General features: G+C 35.7%; 1 protein-coding gene across 1 annotated transcript in view; it reads left to right on the forward strand.

Annotated features, from left to right (window-relative positions):
* The first annotated feature begins 4,396 nt into the window (after positions 1-4,396).
* Positions 4,397-20,411, forward strand: part of LOC115449220 (disheveled-associated activator of morphogenesis 1) — a 132,297-nt gene continuing 116,282 nt past the window's right edge. The window contains exon 1 of the mRNA XM_037437396.1: positions 4,397-4,623. The gene's annotated coding sequence lies outside the window, so the exon portion shown is untranslated. The remainder of the gene's footprint in view (positions 4,624-20,411) is intronic.

The following is a 20,411-nucleotide window of genomic DNA, read 5'->3' on the forward strand; positions in this document are numbered from 1 at the left end:
TGACAATGACAACCTATATGACAATTTTATCAATTGACAGCAGGACAAGGTTGCCAGCTTTTGTTGCCAGTATATTTCTATAAAATTGTGTAACAAGAAAAACGGGTAAAAGTATTTTCGTATATATCGTATAGATTAATTGTCTGTACCTACTACATATTTGTATCTGGCTGGATTTTATGACAGAAATTTATATTTCAAAAAAAGAAACAAACGAAAGGTTTTTTTACGGCAATTGTTTTACATTATGCCAATTTCAAGTTGCGAAAGCTATTTTTCAATTATTTGTCTTTCTGTCCAAATGACTGAATCTAATGAAGAAATTCGATAAATTTGAAAATTTTATTACTTAAGTATATAAAAAGAAAAATATGCATTGCAAACCGTCAACGCGACGTTTTTCATTCGAATGTAATGTTTATAAGAGAAGCACAAAGTTGGTTTAAGCGTTTTCAGTTGGGGAATTTTGATGTCAAAGATGCATTTTGCTCTGATCGCCCTGTTACGGATAAAGTGGACGACATTTTTGAAAAAGTGGAGCAGGATCGACATATTATCAATAATATGTAGTTACGATAATTAGCTAAAGAACTGAGCATTTACCACAAAATAGTTTTGACCCATTTGAAAAAAGCTGGGTACATAAGTAATCGATATTTGGGTACCACATGAGCTCACTGAAAGAAACCTAATGAACTGTGTACTCCTTTGCGATTCCTTATTGACACGTAATGAAACTGAACTGTTTTTAAAGAGATTGATAACTGGTGTTGAAAAATGGTCGTGGTCAAAGGTCGGTTAGGCTTCACAGACTGTCACAAAACCTTCTTTTTCTTTTTTTGGTTTCGCGGAGAAAGTGTCTTATGACTACCGCCCGTCTCCTATGGAAGGGACTTAGAATTCCCCGCGCAACCGATGGACGCTCTCGGCGTCAACAATAACATAAGGCCTACCATCCACGCCGCCTTCCATCCCGGGGGTCACCACAATGTGCAAAAGGCGCACGACGTACACTAAGGTCAGGCAATCCCCTACTGCCCATCGACGACCCCCAATGGCCGCTATTAAGTAGTCACCTCTTACGACAGGTAGGGGATACCGTGGCGGAATTCCCCAAACACCTTGATTCCACAGGCCGGGAGACGCCGGTCAGTTGTCCATCTGGCGCCTCCTACGTCTCCTCTGGCGGCGAGAATCTCTCTCGGTACTATTCTTCTGCGAGAGTACCACCTCGCAGATGTAGGCCACCGCACGCCAAGCTTCCCGGCTGCCGACTATGGAAGTGACCACGGCCGGCAGCGAGAGATCTCCTTCGACGACTTCTGAAACGAGAGCGTTGCGCTCTACGTCTCGGGCTGGACAATATTTCAACGTGTGTTGGGCTGCATTCTGTGGGCAATTGTCACAATGGTAACACACGGCTAACACTTCCGTTCCTACGATACGACACATATACTCACCGTCTCCTCTGCTTCACCGTTTATCCAAATACTTAGCAAAGACAGGTTGCACTACCGCGACGGTCCGAAGCCCCGCTGCAGGCGCCTTCAACCTGAAACGCCACTCCTCTATGGCAGCTCGCTGTAGGGAGGCCGTCACGACCTTCGTCTCCTACGGGACAAATTGTGGCCAAATATGAGTTAGCTCGCAATAACGTGATGCTGTGCGTATAGTGGAATTAGAAGGGCATTGTTCATTATGATCTTTTAATCTCGGGCAGAACCATTGATTCGGATATCTACTACTAACAACTAAGGAAATTAAAGCACAAAGTTAAAAGAAAGCAGCAGCAACTGATCAATAGAAGGGCTGTGGTCTTTCATCACAATAACGCTAGACCAAACTCATCTTTAACCACTCAGCAAACACGCACCTGCAAACTTTGGAATGAACTCCGTACATCGATGTTCCCCGACTGCTATGACTTATCTTTCTTTAAACGAGACTTACACCTCTAAGTAGGTAACGGCTCGGCTGTGCCTCTAGCGTTGCAAAGTTCATGAGCGGCGGATGCTGCTTAGCATCAGGCGGATCGCTTGCTGGTTTGTCTATTAAGGCAATAAAAAAAATAGTAAAGCTAAGTTTGGCTGGGAGGATTTAATGCATCCACCATATAGCCCTGACCTTACACCTTCAGATTTCTACCTGTTTCGGTCACTTCAGTGGGTCCTGTTGCGGTTCTCTTGATGTTAACCTAACACTTTCTAGCGAGAATCAGTTGTAGGTCAACATCAAGAGAGGACTGCCAAAAGTACTTGACATGTTTTTTTATCAGAATTCCCTAAATTTCTACAGCGACGGGATCGTGGCATTTCCTACAAGATGGCAGACAGTCATAAAAAAAATGACACACCGCATATAATATATACTGTAATTAAATGTAAATAAATTTTGAGAAAAGAAGTAAGTTTTCAAATAAAACGTGAAGAAATTATTTCCATTATTTTGCAGTCTCCCAGTTCCCAAAGTAGGCTACGCCTGACTTATAGGAGTCATAAGAAAGCAAGGACATAATATTTTGTTCAAAACTATCGTGCGTGCGTGCGTGTGTGTGTCCGGAAGCAAGTTTGTATGTATAAAATATTATATTAGGAAAAATTTAAATATTTTTAATATGATCATATTACGTGAAACTTAGTAACAGTTATTTTGCGGTTGGTTTAGCGAACTATACATTAATTAACCTTTTACCTTTAATAAACCTACACCCGTATTTGTTGGAGGGGAAAGGATATAGCGTAGATGAAACGAGTGTACCTCCGGAGTTGCACCCACGCTTTGCTAACGGTGTTATAATCCCACGATGTGATAGAGGGCAGGAATGACGTCATAACGACATATTATGCAACGAAATGGAACATCAAACAAATTGTAAAGCCACGAACATTTTCATATGTATTTACATGACATGTATCAGTGGCGAAGTGTGAGTGTATAACCAGATTCTTGTCGGCTTCCCTTTCGTAATTTATGTAAAATCGAATTATCATTAGATCGATTTGCAGACAACATTTATGCATAGTAACTGTATTATTGTATTGTGTCGCGTTCGCTTTCGGGAAATTTAACTTTTCACCTCTAATATGCATTACTTGGTTCCGTAGTCGAATCGTCGATCAGATGATGAGTATTACTTCAGAATTAGTCTAATAATGAGAGCGTCATATGTATTAACATGGTCCTTGATGGTTATAAAACCTTCAACGTCGTAGGTGGACTGTGGGCGTACCGTACTCATAATATCTTTTTTTTTAGAGCTCATTCCCCGTGTAGCCCACCCGTCTGGCAGATAACAATGCACAAATCTTTTATTTATGACACACTATTAACATTAACTATTCGTTTGACCGCATTAATGTAGTTTACAAAGTTTATGTCTTCATTTCAAAGCTATCAGATTAATAGCGATGATTAATAGTCATAAGAACAAGTAGGTACCACCTTGTGTTAGTAATGATTACTTTAGTAAGTATAAATAATTACTTAGTTAATAAGAATTTAAGTTATGTATACCACGGTCTGACATTTTTATTTACAAATCTGTGCATATTATTGTCTCCGATATGGTCTCAATAGGAAGATGTATACGCGAGTAGATGTCGCATCGCATCGCTTTAGTTGGTATCTATTGGATGGCACCAGATTAAAATCATTGTCCATTGGTTTCATTCAAGTTACCTTATAACGGACGTGAATCTAAGATTGGATTTCCCTACAAGTATTATAATTTAAATTCCTTCCGAGGGCAGAGCGGATGATTTATTTTTACTTACTACTTAGGTGAGGACCAACGACACGCGTAAAAAAGGGCTGTAACACGACAATTCCTGACTCCGACTCGCGATTAAGTAATTCTATGACGGAGATTTTATGGCGCGACTCTGAATTCGATCATGACTCTTCAAGGTTTAAGGCCATCATTACTGACCACTAGACTAATGAGGCAATCGATGGATTTAGTAGACAAGTATAATAACGTATTTTCTACGAATGCTGTAAATTTGAATGTAATTTTATTAATGTTATTGAGATAACAGAATTTAATGTAAGTTTTGGTCCTAATGAACATTTAGTTATAAGTACTTATTCATTCAAACAGTTTTATTTATTTTCGATATGTACCCCTAGTCTAATAAGTTCCTCTCCATGACTTTTCTTAATATTGGATAGTGCCTAATTTTTTTTGTTTAGTTGAAACTTACCGTTTAAATAAAGTTGCAGTTATCAATAAATCTTCACCAAATATTTATTTTTTGAATGCATCCATGTCGGAAACGCAATCGTTCAATGTAAACATCTGCGAAGGGTGTACAAAAATAGGAACAAGGAACAATATTGGAGCGCAGGCGGGATGCGAGACTGGGGTGACGCATCGCGCACGCGTACGCAAGGGGCGGTAGCGCGCAGTCGCCACGCGCCCGTCCACAAAACAACATGGCGTTTAGCGTACCTCAAGGACACATCTGACAACCCCGCGGCAAAAAACATAACCAGCTGTTTATTTGTATGAAAAAATTATTAATGATATAATTATGTTTTTCATTAACAGTGTAGTGATTGTGTGAGAGTGTGTTTACTTATTTGGAATACCGGCGCCTCGTCCGCTCCGATTGTTTCCTTAAGGTATGTATCAAACAATAATATGGTCGCTTTATTTCTATAATACACAGTTCATTTATGAATTATGAATAAGAACTGGTGTAATGTGAAGGCATATAATGTTGCGTATCATGTATAATAAGTTTCAATAACTACGCCGTCAAGCAACTAATTTATTTGTTGGTTTTTGAGATCATAAAATGCGATATCGGTTTAGTGGATCTTATTGGAATTGTAACTCGGAATATTTTTTCTTAAGTGTACCTGCATGTAGGTAATAGAATTTTTAAGAAGTCAAGTGAACCTTCCTAGGGTAGTTATCAATTCGTAAATTGATTAGATTGGGTCCTTTTGACATTGTGATTTCGTAACAGGTAACTTTATAAAACATTTACTAAGTTATAAATATTCTACCGATTATAATTTAGCCTAATCTCTTATATTTAGTTTTCAAATATTGGGTGCATTTAATCTATTAGGTATGAGCTCAGGTAGGCTTTACGAATTTGAAACAATTTGTATTATTTACTTATATCATATATAAATAAGTTGGGTTAGCAATGAATATAATTCAAAAGTAATATCGATATGAGATTAAGTTTCCTGTACAGCTAGACTTCGATGCAGGAAAATTAAATACAATTATAAAACAGCTAATAAAGACCTGTATACAGTTAAACGTACTGGAAATTTGAATGAATATATCTAAAAACATATTTCAAATATATCTATGTATTCGGAACCGATTTGGAAATATAAGATAATCTAATCAAATGTACCTATAATCTTAATTCTAGTCATGAATGCTATATTCGGTCGTAAAAATGATTTATCCCGTGCGAACCCGCTAAGTGTGCTAATTCCCAAAGGCCGACACCCTTTTGCGACGAGAAGAATTGTTCCCTCGGATTGAAATATATTTTTAACCAAGTGCATCATTCGTTTATGAGATGAATGAAAATATAAGTCCTAGATACGAATGAGCAAAATTAACTGAGAATGTTTAATCAAGATACAAAATTGGTTGGTAATATTATATAAGAAAGTTAAGTAATTATGTGAGAATGGTGATAATTATATATAGCCTATAGATTATCCAAAATAATAATTATATTATTATAAAATCGTCACTAACTCATAATATATATTTTTATGTCTTCATTCATTTATTATCCCGTAATAAAATAGAGGTATATAATGAGTATGTAAAAGAAATGTGTTCCTTTAAAATAATCCCCATAACTAAGAAATATAACACAAGTAAGTTGGCATGAAGGTTTGGTACGAAGGCACCAGACTATGATATTATTATTTAATTAATTAAACGCATAACACCAGTAACAAGAAGTCATAAATGTAATAATTTTGTCACGTGCAGCAGTGTTGTAATTTCCGCGATAATTCCTTTCTTATGAAATATTTTGCCAAAACGGAACTCAGGTCACCAAATGTGACTAATCGACGTTAAAGCAGAAAACGTTATGATTAATATGACGCATTTTTCAGGGATTACTCAAAGCTAAAGTTAATTCAAGGACGGTCAGTAATAGCAAGGGTGTTTGAACTAGCTTCTGTTGCAAGCCGGATTAGTATGTGCCATTTTTGTACATTTTGATCTTTCCGTTAGTAAGTGTAAACGCTAACGGAAAAGGCTTCTTGACTAGGGTCCTAGATTAGATCCTGTACTGCAAGATTCTGAGATTTGATTTTGAATTCGACTGGACCGAAAAATCCATCAGGGTAATATAGAGTATAGAGCATTCTTTGTGAGTAATATAGGACGATTATCTCATCTTGATAAATTCTATTTTTATTAAAGACTCTCCGTACTACGAATGACTTCATTTATGTAGTTTATAGAGCATAGGATAATAACCCCGTCACTTTGTTCACATTTAAGCATATTATTAACGTAAAACAAAAAGTATTTTTCTTATTGTATTATTAGAATCGTTGGTATTTCGATAAGTATTGTTAACAAACAAGATTTCATAATCGAATACAAGGATGTCCGTTTTATGTTTCTACGCGAATATCGAAACTTATTTTATTAGCGAAAATTTACTTTAGTACTCCGCTGCACTGTTCTCATACCGTTTCTTTTGACCAGCATAACGGGACAGGCTTTATCGGGTTAGTATTAGTTAGTACATCACCGTAGAGTAGCAGTTAGGTCTATAGTCTGTGGTCTACGTGGTTGTGCTTTGGGTAAAGTCGATCCAGATCCCCGCGAGATAATTGGAGAATCTACAAAGTCTTCTCCCTTCCCTGTTTCCATTCTTTTTCCTTTACGATGGATAAAACTCCTACAGCCCCTGTGAGTGTTCATTGGCGATGGTAATCACTACCGCTTTTGTACACTTTTCAAAAAAAGGTTTTGTTCTAGTATTCATACCTATTCTAAAATTAACATTGAATGCTATAAGTATGAAAATACCAAACACAATTTAGGAAACTCGTTGATTTAAAATTGAAATATGTACTCACACGTGGTACCTCTATAATTTTATCTTGTCGTAAAACTTCAGAGCTTCAACAATTACGGCATAATCGTCAATCAGTTAAAGATTTTATGCTCTTGTTAATAGTTTTAATTAACTTCTCTTCACATCATATGGACGGAAGAACTGAAATTAATATTGTGCGAGTATTGAAACGTAGATATTGGGGAAACTACTTCAATATTCGTATAGTTAGTTAAGGTAAGGGAAGCAGGATTGCTTTTCTCATAGTTACGCCGAAAGCAAACTCAAAATTACTGGTTACAAATTACAAGTAAAAAGTTTTAAACTTTGTGTAAATCACTTAATTTTTCACAAGTAATCACTGCGTTCAAGTTTAATTCTCAGTAATTTGAAGATGAATGGTAATATATTATCCGGGTCGTAAAAAACTCTTTAAAAGGTGCGCAGAATATAATCAGGAGCGATTTGCATCTTATGCGAATTGAAGTGACGTGATTGCGTAATAATGTGTGTAAAATTTGTAAATGCAGGCAATAGAAATTCAGAAAACGCGATCATTGTACTAAACTTCATGACTGGGAACGAATATAGATTGATACGGTTTGAGCCTTGAACCGCGCGACGTGTCAACTGTTGTATTAAACAGGTGTTCTCACGAGCCCAGCCAGGATTCTCATCTATCTATATTAATAAAAAATCTTGCTTGTGTCAATATAATAAAGATGAAAATAATGCTATCGATTTAGAAGCTTTAAATTGCTCTTTCGTTTGTCTCTGCAAAAAGTGGTTCATGAATTTGATGAGGTATTTGCCGATTAAAGTATATGATGTAAGGTAACTGCCAAGTTATTATGATCTAATGATGGAAGGAATCAAGAAAATAGCTCTATGTTCCTATTTTATTCGAAACGTATGTAGTACGCGGGTAGATTAGCGGTCAAAAACTAGTCTACAATAATTTATCGTTACATGTTTTTGTAGTATTATATTGGCCAACCGCCGAAGGTTGAGCAAGCTTTTTTAATAAAGAACAGGTTCCGATTAATATATATTCGTTCAAAAATGTCAACCGGTCGCATCCTTGATTCTTTAATTGCATTCATCCGATGCATCTGCTTTCAAATTATCTGGTATTAATTTTAATTTATTATTTATTATAATCTAAATTATTGTTTTGCGAATAGAATTCTTAGGTCTTAATGAGTGCTAACTCACATTCCTAATATCTAGTTCCTGAATTGCCGAAGTTTATACAGTAATTGACGTTGGCGTCTAATTTCCGATGAAATTCCTCGATCTACGATGCGCTGTCAATTAGATATTTCCTCCTACAGCTATAAGGCGCTTAATGGTAATCCGGTCTTATTTATTACCCAAACGGATGGGCATTTAATGTTATAGAAAAATATAGCTTTCGTTGCTAGTTGCTACCAAATTATACATGGTAATCTAATTAATGGTGTGAAGTTTGACACATCCTATTTAATATCATGCGGTTGAACTTTAACACTATACTTTCCATCTGCAGATATTTATATTCGGTGTTACGAAAAGTAACAAAATCACATTATTATGTCTATTCCGTTATGGTAAAGTTTGGAGAATTAAGTCTAATCATTATGATTAAAAAGCGTAAGTCTACAATGTTGCATAAATTCAATCCATTTATACCATGTTTCTAGACACATTAATATACAATTGCCTGTCCTGAGATTTAGATAGAAAGCTATCATAGTTGACGTAAGTCCAGTAGTTGACCTAGCCCTTACAATCTGGAGGACGCAGCGCCGCGCCGTGCCGAAAGCCACGCATATGGCGCCCTGTTTTCTTCCGATAATATTGTGCAACATCCCACCAGGTCGGAGTGAGCAATCGTTTCTGCTCTGTTTAAGGAAGCGGTTGTTACCGTTCGACGTGTTTCCATAATATTTATTTTAGCACATACGCGCATTGATCCCGGTGTGTACGAAGTACGAACCATTCATGTGTTGTGTTACGGCCCGCTCTGTGTGGTCTTTGAATCATTGTTTAACGAGTTCATGTTATTATTATAGCATGATTCTGTCTGCCGCATCGGTTATTGCATAATTTGAATCAGCAGTTTTTTATATTCACTTTGTGTGTGGTTTTACGTGCGCGGCATTATTCTTTAATCTTGTGTTTTTTTCTTTGAAGAAAAATACCCATTTCTTTATTTGACAATTGGACAACGTCTGCAAATATTTGTGTTGTTTTGGTTTTACAATAACTGAAAATAAGCTAGATATTAGTAACACTTTTCATTATTGTGCATAGTTTACTAATAACGATCACATAGAAACTCGCTCACAAGTGCAACTACAACCATTTTAAAAGCACTCCCGTGAGACAGATACCCAGCTCGGGTTTCTAATTATTACATAGCGTTTTTTACGTAACCATAGGGTCTGGTTTCCCGAGGAAATAGCATTCGGTTTCAAAGCAAAGGGAAACGCGGATAAAAACTAGTAGTAACTCGCAACCGGCGAATAGGACAGGATGATACAACGCGAGTTGTTAATTAACACGGTTTAAACTAATTGGCTTTGGCAGTGAAGTTTATGACCTGTACTGATAAACTAACAGCTAACAACTCGCTCCCTAATGAGGTAAAAATGCGGATGAATTCGATTGGCTAGGCTTATTCGCAAGTGAGAATTCAATATCAGTACTATTAGTGTTTGGTATGACAACTTTATATAGGTGTGATTTTAGGAGACTGATTTTTATTGAAACATTAACTGTAAAGTTAATAGTCCATAATCCACCATAAGTAGTATAAGTGTAATATTTTTTTGTCAGGAATCAATTATGTAATAGTGAAGTTTAGTAAGTAAGTCGTTATGACAATTAGAGTATCTTTGCGTTAAATCATTGTGCAAGCAAGAACCTTAATATAATCATGAAAGAGATTGCAGTCTCGTGACTTGCAATTGCACTCATGTAAGTTTATATTGTGTCTAAATTGAATTCGTCGTTTGGCTATTTGTTTGCACTGCAGCTCTATAAGGAAGCTGCATCTAAGGTTTCGTCTAGGACGTTTATAGGTTTGGAGAACTGCCAACCGGCGAGAGACACTTACTCAACACTGTCCAACGGCAATATAACGTTGTTCTATAGCTTTTTATATAATTGTGCACCGTGCACCGACATTTTTTGCTGTGCATATTCCTGCCCCATGATGTGATAGGTGTCGAATCTATCGCCAAATCGGATTGTTCATGTGTACGCTATAATTAACGATTATTTGGGTAAAACTGTAGTTTGGATTTGGGAAATGTGAATGTTATTAAATAATAATTCTAAAATTGTAATAATTAATTATCAATTACAGCTTATGTAGTGCTCGTAATGAAAACTACTTGTTTAGCAAATTGCATTAATGCATGTATAAGTTTAATTCATATTTTTACATCATCTTTATGAACTAAAATTTACTTACGAAATAAAATTGCATGCTTTTATTTAATCAATCGTTTAGCACAAGGTATAGTCTTATAAAAATAATAAATGTCGGTCATGTTATTACGGCTACTTTGAAAGGGCACCGTCAGTTTCAGGAGGCAATTGAAATTCGCTTACTCATACGATGTCTCATCAATACACGCCCATGAACTTCGCCTCGGTCTGGTTCCCTCATAAAAATGGAATACTTTATCGCGTGATGGGCCGGTTCGCGAGGTCTTTGAACTCCCAAAATCCCCTCACAGTCAAAAGGCACGGCTATATTTAGAACTTGCACATTCTGGCCGATTCGGGACGTGGATGTTTCTTAGAAAACTAGGCGTTTGTTTTATTTGAACCCTTTTGGCTAACGTCATGTGTAATAATAGATTTGTTTACACCCGGATTGGGGTAGGGTTTATAGCTTTACAAATACCGGAATTTTTACTTTATGGTGACTGAGTCTAATCTTTCCACATTTACAATTTTATTCCTCCTTAAAACTATTTGCTGTGGTTATACGGTTCAAAATTGCATGCTCTATTGAACCCTTTCTTACGGTCGATAAACAGGTATTGGGCCTTGTATGTCCTTGATAGTAAAATCGAATAGATTGAAAATAAAGCGTCAACTGGTGTGGTATCCAATGTTATCGCATTCCGTTCCGTTGTAGGCATCCCCACGAAGATTTGTAAGATATTTTCCAGTATCGCAGCGATAGTTAAAAAAAAAATACGTGATCCGCAGGTTAAATCACGTTGAGTTAAAACCTATGTAAGGCATTGTGCATTTGACCATTTTATTATTGGATTCCTTGCCGGACCAGTCTTTAGTGCGCAGACTGCCGCTGGATCTCAGCCGTCCGAACGAGTTTTTACTACGGAATCGTTTTTGTTCCATTGTATACAATGCACGAACGCGATTAAATTCAGATATTTCGCGATCCATATGGATTTGTGACTTTTTTGCCCACAGCCATTTCAGTTCGAATAACATGACTCGGTTATATCTGACTGTATTTTAATACGATAAATACAAACTGTCGATATGACTCTTGATGTACTTAGTCAAGTAGACAACGTATGAGAATACTGATTGATGATGTCATGATGTATTTTCATTTGGCGGAGGAAATGTATTCCCGTATGCGTAGTGTTAAAGACACGTTTAATTATGAACAAGCCATTGTTGCAAATATGATTTCCATTTGAATGCGGTGTCGTTTCGTGAATAATTTCATCAAAAACGAGACAATTCAGTGGCCGTGCTGCGTTATGGTTATGGCATGGCAGTACTGCAATTGGCTTTTTTAAAAAGATGCGTTATTAACTCATTTTTAATGGTGATAAATTACACATATTTACTTGAAAAGTGGTTTTGAGGAGTCTTAACGGTGTCAAAACCCTACGCGTAAGCATGTATAGTAACTTGTCTGGAAAGATTACTTTGACAACGATATAATACCTTTCCTTTACTGGTACTTTTTAATTTTCTTGGAAAAGTAAGTGCACCAAATAAGACGTGGAACGGAAACAACAATTATTCTTTTCAAGAAATCTCTTTAGTTACATTCACGAAGCTTGATTATTGAATGCCAATGATATGATTCACAGATCTCTCAATGAGTAGTAGTGGTTCTGGGGAGACAGGAGAACTCCTCGGAACATAAGTCAGAATGCGGATTTTCTTTTAGATGCTTTTGCATTCATATAATATGTGTACGAACGGTGTATAATTTTCTATGGAATATTGATCTCAACATGGCAATTAATGTATTTGTTATTTTATCTAGCTTACCTCTGTAGTTAAGAGAATAAAAAATATAGCTATTGACAAGTTCTGTGTGAATTCGAGATATTCATGTTCAAATTAAGAAACGCTATGATGTAAATTTTGAAATATGTTGAAGATATTGTAATGCAGTACTTGAAGTTGAAAGTTATGCATATTTAAATGTCTGCAACGGCGAAGTCGAGCGTATGTTTTTTCGAAGGAAATATGATTTCGAGACGAAGCAAAGTTTATATTGTAGTTGAAACTTGAAGTACTTATTATTCACTGGAAACAGTAGTTAAAAAAAGTTTGTCGAAGTATTCATTTGCTCCGCATTTCTTGCTATTGAAGTTGCTTTATCTAGGAGAGCCTCTATTGCTACGGTAGCTGGCTACGGATTTTTCTTTTGTTTTGCACATTTTATCAAGCATTCTGGATAATTATACTTTACTAGCTTTTGCCCGCGGCTCCGCCCGCGTTATAAAGTTTTTCAGGCTAAAGTTTTGCGTTATAAAAGTAGTAGTTTCCCGAGAGCCTTTGTTCTTCCCAGGGTCTCAAACTGTTTCCATACCAAATTTCATCTTAATACGTTGGGTAGTTTTTGAGTTTAACTCGTTCAGGCAGACAGATGCAGCGGGGGACTTTGTTTTATAATATATTTTTTAGAACTTTTTAAGAGGAACAATCCCGTCATACATCATTGTTGCATAACTTTAACCGTTTATGCAGCGCACGCAACGGAAGCTCTCAAAACTAATAATTTTTCCCCGTTTTTGCAACATGTTTCATTACTGCTCCGCTCCTATTGGTCATAGCGTGATGATATATAGCCTATAGCACTCCGGGATCAAAGGGCTATCCAACACAAAAATATTTTTTCAGTTCAAACCGGTAGTTCCTGAGATTAGTCATTACTGCTCCGCTCCTATTGGCCATAGCGTGATGATATATAGCCTATAGCGCTCCACAAATAAAGGGCTATCCAACACAAAAAGAATTTTTCAGTTTGGACCGGTAGTTCCTGAGATTAGCCATTACTGCTCCGCTCCTATTGGGTATAGCGTGATGATATATAGCCTATAGCAATCTACGAATAAAGGGCTATCCAACGTAAAAAGATTTTTTCAGTGTGGACCGGTAGTTCCTAAGATTAGCGCGTTCAAACAAACAAACAAACAAACAAACTCTTCAGCTTTATATAATAGTATAGATTCATAATTATGTACAAGTTTAAGTCAACCTATTAATATTTCATAAAAACGAAGATTTATAAATATTACAAATTATTACATTCCAATGTTTACTTAGAAAACTTTAAACCTACCAATTTTAGAGTCATAAAAATACTATACAATCTAGTAAGCTGTCATGTCTTCACACGGTACAGTTCCCTATAAATCTTTGTTATTCAATCAGTTAACACCTAACGAGCTAATTGTTACAATCAACACGCCATAGACATGCGTTGGGTAATCCACAATAGGGAACTTCAGTTGATTTTTAATTGACCTTGTGGTATATCATTAGTCGCGTCCACGTGTGTTCGTGGGTCTCGTTCAGCAGACTCGGGAGCCAAATCTTTGGTGTTAGACGTAAATTGGTCGTAGATTGCTTTGGTCGAGGATGCTTAGTAGTAATTCCCCGGCGAGGCAACCGTGGATGCGCTTGGTCTGGGCAAAGCTATAATAGATGATCAAATTTCGTTTGATGCTTTTCGTCAATTATATCATGATGACGCGAAGGAAATAAGATTTTAAGACGTTAATTTATTTGGGAATAATAGAAATTTTATTCATTTAAAATTCAAGTATTTCTTCAAATATATAGAAAGGAAATCAAACAATATTGTTACAGAAGAGGTTAGCTCATAGATCGTTGACATTTCATTATTATTCATTAATGTTCATAATGGAAATTGCATCATATAAAAATCTGATATTGTTAATATTATCAAACACATTAATCGATTTGTTGTTAAATTAATGATAACATTCAGCAAAGTATGAATAATGTAACCCTATTAATAAAATATTGCAAGCAAGCAAAATGTAATAACAGCCCTTGGACCTAATTTTCACAGCTGCTGCATATTATCTACCCTCTACTTAAAAATGCACAGTGTGCAAAATGTAAGTGCAAAGGAAGGTGTCGTACATGACGACAGAGCCATACAAGTAAGAGATTTTTAGAAACCCTACAGGAATCTGGATGACGTATTGTTTCCCTCCATAAGGCATGGTAATTGGAGCCCGCCGTGTAGTGCGTGCCCGCGGCGGGTTTGTTTTCATCGCTCTGTGTGAAAATTCACGATGAAATACCGGTAATATTTATTTTAGGTTAGAATTAAAAACTGTTTTCGTAAATTATTTACGCAGTGAATTTTTGACAAAAATGCGAAGATCGTATTTACCAATGCCCAGCAATAAAGTTGGATACTAATGATAAAGTAGTACTGTGTATCAGTAATAAAAATGCGGCACTCAATATTGAGAATAGTTAGCTGACGGGGAAGTTACAAGATAAGGAGGAAAAGTAGTGACTTAGATGAATCCTTTCCAAATACGTTAAGTAATTTACTTTCTCGACACCACATTTTTATATAATATTCCGGTACACTGAATTTGATATCGCGGTTCGGCAAGCCCTACTGGAGACACTCGCCGCAGTGTCTCATTTCTACATCGACATTCGGATCAACTTACCTACATCTACATCTGTCCTTGTCGCACGTACTTGGAACAAAAGAGACGGCAACAGCGATGCAAATATTTTTTTTGTAAAGTTTGACACAGGAAGCGGCTTTACGTGTGCTTCTAATCTATGCACGCGACGTTTTTATATCCGTTGTCATGTCCGCTACTTTTGACACTGAGTTGAGAAATTTGACTCATCGATATTTTTACAAAATACTCAAATTTAAGTATGATAAAACCGGAAAGTTGAGTTTTATGCTTTTGCATATCTGCCTGTTTTTCGATCACATTGTGAAAGACTAAAAATATTTCGATAATCTTATATTTTCAGATTTAGTAATGATACATGGTTAGTAATGGATACAGGTGATTTCAACAAGATAACATTCTTGTTTGTTATTGTTATTTTCTTTGTCTAGACATATACGAGTGTTTCCTGATAAGTTGCTAATGTTCATCCATCAATTTCAATATTAATCATTTGGTTTCTTTGTGAGCGACCCTTATTATTCATGATTTATTGGGACACCTTTTTGTCACAATCTGCCTATTCTTTATAACGGCAGTGTTAAGGTATTACAATATAAACACCAAATTATATAGAAACCAGTGTTTAAATGATTTACATATTCAATTCTTTGGGACTTGTTACATTCTCATATCATGTCAAATAATGTTTATAACTTAAGGTCTTTAGAATTCACCTCCATTCTGTTTAGTCCACTTCTAAATACACTCAATACATTTGTTTGGTAACTGCAGAGTCAAAGTCTTTCACAGAGTTGTATGTGACACACTGTTGTTAAACTATTTCTTCATTCGTCCAATCTTTGGCAATTCAAGTTTCAAAATCTACAATTGAAACATTTTGATTTATAAACGTGAACAATACTGTTATACAAGAGTAGTGCGGTTGTAGAATTAGAACAAAGGGACCACGGGGTGGGCATTGTTAACCGCAGCTGCTTGCGATCGATAGCGCTGCTCGAGTCAGATGCGTGGCGGGACACTTAATGGCGAATTACGATTGACTGGTACGCGATTGGAAATAGGTGCGATATGGGAATCTGAAGAGGTTACTATAAAAAGTTGATTATGAATTAGCATATTATATAGTTTAAATATATTCGTATGGATTAAAGGTTCTTGTAAATATTATGGTGTGGCATTCTGGACTAGATGAGTGTATCAGCGCGAACTATAAATAGAGAATCTGGAGAGAAAAGGGTTGTACAAATATAATAAATATCTAAACGCAAATAGATTTTTTATCTAAACTTTCAACATTTTAAAGCACACGAGTTTGCAGGTGACGGTAATATTTTACGATTTGTGACACTTTAAAATCTTTATTACTTCACCCGCATTAACTGAATGATCTATTTATACGCATAAAGTTGTATTAATATCTTAATATCTCAAACTGTTATGCGAATGCGGCCACAGACGCGTCAAGAAACACAATTTCAAAACAGTGTTATGACTAAGTGTTAGTCACTGTGTACAGAGCTAAGCAAGGCGTTATCCGTCCTATTTTACTTATTCTAAGCCACTAATATGCTCCACGCAATACGACAAGAATGCACCAGATGACTTCACTGCGATTCATCGTCGTGTTTATGTTTCTCCATATGGGCAGCGCTTGTTGAACTGTTGGCCGTCGCCCCCCTGTTCTTATGTTTTGAATCCAGTTGTCGTTTGTAAGGTATAATACGGATATTTTGTTTGTAATGTATATTCTAAATAAAAAATCTAATTTCTTCTCTATGTCTCTATGGATTAATGGACAGCGGTTGTCAAAGAATTAGCAATTGTAATTTATAACTGTGATCTATCTTTATCAAAAATTACTCGTATAATACGCACGAATCCATCACGTAAATGTATGCCTATATTTCATGATATATTCGTATATCCCTGTGCTTTATTTTGATGAAAATGTAGCAATACTAACTTAGACTAAATTTCGTTTTGTTGATAAACTACGCAATACTTTGGTATGCATACGATGATTTCATTACGCAACCAGTCAATGTTTATATTTTGCAATACAGTAGAAATTATATTACAATCTTTATAAGAACTGCATTTTTGACTAAGTATTGATGTGTTTTAAGTATTCTCAATCATCAATTCATACAGAAATAGTACTTAAATTGTTTAATTTCAGTTTTGGAATAATCGAGAATTAGTGTGAATGTAAACATATAAACGGGAAATTTTGATATGCACTGACCAAAATAAACCTCGTGGACAGTTCTACGAACACGTGAGTTTGAACTAATTATGTTACGTACGTGCTACATCTGAGGGGACTTGCAGGAAGCTGTAACTTCCACATGGCAATTGAAACGCACGTGCCGGTCACACATTAAAAACTTGTTCCTTATTCATTCAACTTTAGAGTCTATATTTCTGTGCTATCATGCTATTATGACTCTTTGGTAATGTCCTGATATATGGGCGGTATATATTCCATTAGGCATAGGTGTCTGTATAAGGAGTTGTACATGTGACATTTTGGTTTTAGATCCGATGTCCCCTCTGCTCAGTGGTGTACTATCGATACTGTTATTGCTAAGGCGCCAGGGAAGATTCTATTTGTTTTGTTTGTTTGTGGAGCATATTGATTGTTTGAACGATTTATTAATGTGTATATATTATGTTTGTTTTATTACGGAGCTTCAATTACTACTAAAATAGGTTTTAATTTTGATCAATGTGTTGCTAGCTTTCGATCTTTGATAAAAAAAACAATTATTTGATTTTATTATTGTTTTGCTGTAGATAAATATGGACGTAAGTATTTTAGAATTTAATTTTGAATATTCAGTATTTTTTTAAAATAATTTATTGAGAATGCTTATAATTAATTTATCTAATAAAAATACGTATTCGTAATGTGCAATAATCGATAACACAAGAATTTACGATTACAAAGTAATCAGAAATTTCTTAGCGCCTGATAGTAAAATGATAATGTAATGCCTGCGATTTGATAACAGGCTCGTGAAAGGCGTTACCTGAGACGCTCCGCGCCGAGCCGACTCGGTTCTAAAGCGGCGGGATAATGCGCACTGCTACTTTGCGTTTTAAAACTGAACATTTGAATAATTATAATCAGTATCGTGCCTGATCTCATGCTGAAAGATCGAATATTAAAATGGCTGACAAAAATACTGGAATAACAATTATTGATTTGTTTGTATGTAAAGAATATGACCATGTTCGAATTATTATATTTTCGCCTTTACAAATAATATGCATACAAACATTCAGAGAAGGTTTGTGGCAAATTAGAGAGACCTCCGCACCGCTATGTTAAATCTTCCCCAACAGAAGTTTTACTATTGACAGCTGTTTAAATTTTATTGCATTACTATTTTTTATTAACGTTGACACACAAACTATTTGTACTGAATTTTCGTATTTATACTATAATTTAGTCGCATGTGTTCCATATCTCATGTGCATACGCCTTTACGTCCAGTCCACGCCCGCGCTCTCCGCGCCTTGTTTTTGTTCCAGGCAGGAAACGCGCATTCGTCTGTCCGTCACTGCCGGACGTCCGATAAACAAAGCGGCTCTAATGATGTGCAGTGTGCATTCGGCGCTATTGCTATCATTTCCGTGTCTTTAGAGTTTTTGATTGGAGATTAAAAAGATGTTTTATGTTGGATGATTTTTTGTTTGGAAAACGATGGTATCTTTAGTTCAGTGCTGTAGAAATATCTCTGTTTAGCTAATAATAGTGCACATGTTTTGTTTGAGAAGCTGCGTACGATTTTTTAAATTCTTTAATACTTATTTATCTGATAATGCTGAGAATTAGAGATAAAAATTTATTGGATTCAATACTTCAACACAATTTGACCCCAAAAATAACCGCGAAGTGGAATGTAGGTACATCATAATTGTTGGACATCAGTTCTATCTTAGAATTTATTATAGGCGTGCGCTGTTCTCATCGTAAAAGCGCCTTTTCGTAGCCAACGCGCAAATTGTCTTCGCTACCTTATTCGGCGAACCGAAGCTCAGGTACTAACTGCGTCGTTATGCTCTTATACTACTTGTTTTCATGTTTCCCTGGTACTTATCCAGTGAATGATTTACTATTCTCATTTATTCTTATCTATTATTCTTATCTCTTAAGTGGTTATAGTTTAACAGTCATATTAAAGATATTAATTAATGTCATATTAACATGCTCTACAAAAGGTCCCATTTTTTCCTGTTGAATATATTTCGTCAATACCATAATGGGATTACCCATGCACTCATTCCTGTGAAATATGCAAAATGAGAACGTGAATCATCTGATGATGATATATGAACGATGCACGTGTGGAGGAATTGGTGTGCACTGTGCAGTGTGTGACTTGATGTCATACGTCCTGTTTTAAGCTGGAATAGATAGATCTATAATTTGATGATGTATTTTGTTTTCATTATCAGTAAGGGTCCTAAAAACTACGGTGACGCACTAGTGCGTTTTGTGCCTGTTGGGTGATGGGGAATAAGATAATCACCATATAAAAATTTGTCGATTAAAAAGCCTAATTTATATTGGGCAAAATGACCATTGCAAATATTCTACGTATTTGATCAAGAATATAAAATTGGTTTTATTAATAAAAAATACATCTAAATTATCAAACGATCGCTTCGTAAAATAACATTTGAAATATTTAAAGATGGGTGTTTTCTTATAAATCGGCCCCAGTAACTTACTTTCTACCGATATTACAAAGACAACATATTTTATTATTATGACTATTAAACAATATACAATTACATTGCATTCATCTTCATCGTAATATTAACAAAAGGCAGCGTAATCAACTTTCATACAGATTATATAGGATGATGTTCAAATGTGAAAGGTTCTAGTGATAATGGTACCTACACACTCGCGTGGCGCCTTGTTCGTTGCAGATCACTTTCCAAACAGACGTTAAGTAACATTATGTAATTACAAGTGATGTTAATTAGTGATCGTTGAGATTAACGTTTTGGTAGTTGACGAGAATTTTGTGACAAGTGAGAGCAGAGGCTGTAAAGATTATGATATTGACTTCTATAAGTATGTCTTTATTCCTAGTTGACGAGTATTTTGTGGCTCGCGTATTGAAGCTAGATAGGCTATAAGGATTATAATATTAACTTCTATATGTCTTTATCCCACTTTAAGGATTAGCGTGAAATAGTTTCAAACATGTTTGCAGAAATTGCCTTAGTTGTTCAGTTGTCTTATTGACATTCGTGGAGATCCAGGAGCGGCAAATTGCATTAGAAACCTTAAGTGTTGTTCTCAACTCCTGATTCCTAAGTCTGGACTTTCCAGCCCTCGGCCTATATAAATTAGTTTATTAATAATATCGAATAGTATAAAATCTAAAATAATATTAACCATCATTTT

The sequence above is a fragment of the Manduca sexta genome, chromosome 11 (genome assembly GCF_014839805.1).
Source record: "Manduca sexta isolate Smith_Timp_Sample1 chromosome 11, JHU_Msex_v1.0, whole genome shotgun sequence".
In the NCBI taxonomy this organism is placed as follows: Eukaryota; Metazoa; Arthropoda; class Insecta; order Lepidoptera; family Sphingidae; genus Manduca; species Manduca sexta.